Source organism: Lipotes vexillifer, unplaced genomic scaffold, assembly GCF_000442215.2.
Source record: "Lipotes vexillifer unplaced genomic scaffold, Lipotes_vexillifer_v1.1 scaffold884, whole genome shotgun sequence".
NCBI lineage: Eukaryota > Metazoa > Chordata > Mammalia > Artiodactyla > Lipotidae > Lipotes > Lipotes vexillifer.
This window is the reverse complement of record NW_006789227.1, coordinates 797,805-801,948: the sequence shown is the minus strand read 5'-3', so window position 1 is coordinate 801,948 and position 4,144 is coordinate 797,805.

Sequence of the window (4,144 nt, the reverse complement as noted above, 5' to 3'; positions counted from 1 at the left end):
TATAGCACAGAGAACTATACTCAATATCTTGTAATAACCTATAATGGAAAAGAATCTGAAAAAATATACATATATATGTGTATATATACACATATATATGTATATATATACACATAAATATGTATGTATAGATGAATCGCTTTACTGTATACCTGAAGCTAACAGAACATTGTAAATTAACTATGCTTCAATAAAAAAAATTTTAATAGTATGGTGCATATTGGTAAAATGTGTAAAACATGATGCATGCTGCAGAGTCACCTCTGCTCTCAGCTTGGCCACTTAGTTCTGTGAGTGCTCGATTCCCCAGCACTTGTCTTCACCTGCACTACTGCAAAATGATCATTCCCACTCTAGTCATTGTATCATTTGGCTTTTGCTTGGTGTGAATGTATTGTTGATAATATGTCTGACTTTATTTCCTTTCTTCATTAACTCTCAACAGTTAAAGCAGTACCACCAAGTGCCAAACAACAGTATCAATGCAAACATAAACATGGACTTGAAATTGCATAAAGGTGCATTAATAGAATAAGAATAAACTTATATTGAATATGTTTTTTACCATCACCTAAATAAAAACACAATATTTTCAAACTATCATTCTTACTCCAAAGAATACAAATGTAGACACCATTTTAGGAAGCATGGCGTCAATGAGATATATTTTATATAGTTTTATTCTTCTCAGAGCAGTTGATGGTAGATTAAATGACTATTTTCTACATTTTCTGTGGAGATTGATATCAAACTGAGACACATTATTTGGTTGTCCCAAGTAACCTATGAGTTTCTTTTCATTTATCTAAAACTCTGTGACAAATCAGACTTGATTTATTCCAAAGTAGTGCTTCATAGGCTATAAGCAGATGGCAGGAAAGGGAAGGATAAATGGGAATTTACACAAATGTATCAGTATATGCTTTTTTTTAAAATGAAGTATAGTTGATCTACAATATTATATGAGTTTCAGGAGTACAGCAGAATGATTCAGTACTTTTATAGATTATACTCAATTAAAAGTTATTACAAGATAATGGCTATAAGTCCCTGTGCTATACAAAATATCCTTGTTGCTTATCTATTTTATACACAGTAGTTTATATTTCTTAATCCCTTACCCCTAACCTGCTCCTCCCCCCCCCACCCTCTCCCCTCTGGTAACCACTAGTCTGTTCTCTGTATCTGTGAGTCTGTTTCTGTTTTTCTATATACATTCATTTGTATTATTTTTTAGATTCCACATATAAGTGGTATTATACCGTATTTGTCTTTCTCTCTCTGACTTACTTAACTAAGTGCAATATTCCCTAGGTCCATCCATGTTGCTGCAAATGGCAATAATTCATTCTTTTTTATGGCTGAGTAATATTCTATTGTATATATACCACATCTTCTTAAGCCAGTCATCTGGTGATGGACACTTGGGTTGCTTCCATGTATTGGCTATTGTAAATAGTGCTGTTATGAACATTGGGGTTCATTAATTTTTTCAAATTAGTGTTTGTGTTTCTTCAGATGTATGCCCAGGGTGCAAATTGCTGGATCATATGGTAGCTCTATTTTTAGTTTTTTAAGGAAACTATATATTGTTTTCCATAGTGGCTGCACCAATTTACATTCCTGCCAACAGTGTACAGGGTTCCATTTTCTCCACATCCTCACCAACATTTTTTATTTGTAGACTTTTTGATGATAGCCATTCTGACAGGTGTGAGGAGCTATCTCATTGTGGTTTTGGTTTGTATTTTTCTGATGATTAGCAATGCTGAGCATCTTTCCATGTGCCTGCTGGCCATTTGAATGTCTTCCTTGGAGAAATTTCTATTTAGCTCTTTTGCCCATTTTTTAATTGTTTTTTTTTTTATATTGAGTTGTATGAGCTATTTATCTCTTTTGAATATTAACCCCTTATCAGTCAAATCATTTGCAAATATTTTCTCCCACACCATATGATGTCTTTTAGTTTTTTCAATTGTTTCATTTGCTGTGCAAAAGCTTTTAAATTTAATAGGTCCCATTTCTTTATTTTTGCTTTTATTTCTTTTGCTTTAGGAGGAAGAGACAAAAAAATATTGCTTGCGATTTATGTTAGATAATGTTTTGCCTGTATTCTCTTGTAGGAATTTTGTGGCTTCTGGTCTTACATTTAGGTCTTTAATCTATTTTGAGTTTATTTGTGTATATGGTGTGAGAAAGTGTTCTAATTTCATTGTTTTACATGTAGCTGTCCAGTTTTCCCAGCACCACTTATTGAAGAGACTGTCTTTTCTCCATTGCATATTCTTGCCTCTTTTGTCATAGCTAAATTAAGTGACCATAAGTGTGTGGGCTTATTTCTGGGCTCTGTATTCTGTTCCATTGATCTCTGTATCTGTTTTTGTGTCAGTACCTTGCTGTTTTGATTACTGTAGCTCTGTATTATAGTCTGAAGTCTGGGAGGATGGTATCTCCAGCTTTGTTATTTTTTTCAACCTTATTTTGGCAATTCAGTGTCTTTTTTGGTTTCATATGAATCTTAGGATTATTTGTTCTAGTTCTGTGAAAAATTTCATGGGTATTTTGTTAGGAATTGCATTAAGTCTCCTTTGGGTAGTATGGTCATTTTAGCAATATTAATTCTTTCAATCTAAGGGCACAGGATATCTTTCTATTTGTATCATCTTTAATTTCCTTTATCAATGCTTTATTGTTTTCAGAGTACGGGTCTTTTACCTCCTTGGTATTTTATTCTTTTCAAAGTGATTTTTAAATCTATTTGTATCATCTTTAATTTCCTTTATCAATGCTTTATTGTTTTCAGAGTACGGGTCTTTTACCTCCTTGGTATTTTATTCTTTTCAAAGTGATTTTTAAAAAATAAATTTATTTATTTATTTATTTTTGGCTGTGTTGGGTCTTCGTTTCTGTGTGAGGGCTTTCTCTAGTTGTGGCAAGCGGGGGCCACTCTTCATTGTGGTGGGCGGACCTCTCACTGTTGTGGTCTCTCTTATTGCAGAGCACAGGCTCCAGACGTGCAGGCTCAGTAGTTGTGGCTTACAGGCCCAGTTGCTCAACAGCATGTGGGATCCTCCCATTCCAGGGCTTGAACCCGTATCCCCTGCATTGGCAGGCAGATTCTCAACCACTGCGCCACCAGGGAAGCCCACGAAGAGATTTTAAACGGGATTGGTTTTTCACTCTCTCATTCTGATAGTTCATTATTAGTGTATAGAAAAGCAACAGATTTCTGTATATTAATCTTGTGTCCTGTGACTTTGCTTAATTCATTTATTGGTTCTAATAGTTTTTGGGTAGAGACTTTAGGGTATCTATATAAAGTATCATGCCATCTGCAAATAGGGACAGTTTTATTTCTTCCCTTCCAATTTGAATGCCTTTTATTTCTTTTTCTTATCTGATTGCTGTGGCTAGGACTTCCAAAACTATGTTAAATAGAAGTGGTTAAATAGCCTTATCTTGTCCCTAAATTTAGAGGAAAACCTTTCAGCTTTCCACTACTGCATATGTTAGCTGTCAATTTGCCATAAATGGTCTTTATTATGTTGGTATATGTTCCTTCTGTACCCACTTTGATGAGAGTTTTTGTCATGAATGGAGGTTGAATTTTGTCAAATGCTTTTTCTGCATATATTGAGATGATCATGTAATTTTTTTCCTTCCTTTTGTTAATGTGGCATATCACACTGATTGATTTGTGTATGTTGAACCATTCTTGTGTCCCTGGAATAAATCCAACTTGACACAGTGTATGATCCTCTTATATACTGTTGGATTCATTTTGCTAATATTTTGTTGAGGATTTTTGCATCTGTACTAAGATATTGGCATATAATTTTCTTTCTTTGTAGTGTCTTTGTCTGGTTTTGGTTTCAGGGTACTGGTGGCCTTGTAGAATGAATTTGGGAGTGTTCCGTCCTCTTGAATTTTTTGGAATAGTTTGAGAAGGATAGGTATTAATTCTTCTTTACATGTTTAGTAGAATTCCCCTGTAGTATAATGAATTATTTGATTGAAATAAATTTTTATCACCCAATTGTCTTTCTTCTAAGAAATAATTAACTATATTAAATTTTTGTGATATTTTATTTGTATTTCCCAAAGTTATATAGGTTCACCTAAAACTTTCCCTTTTATCTTCTAG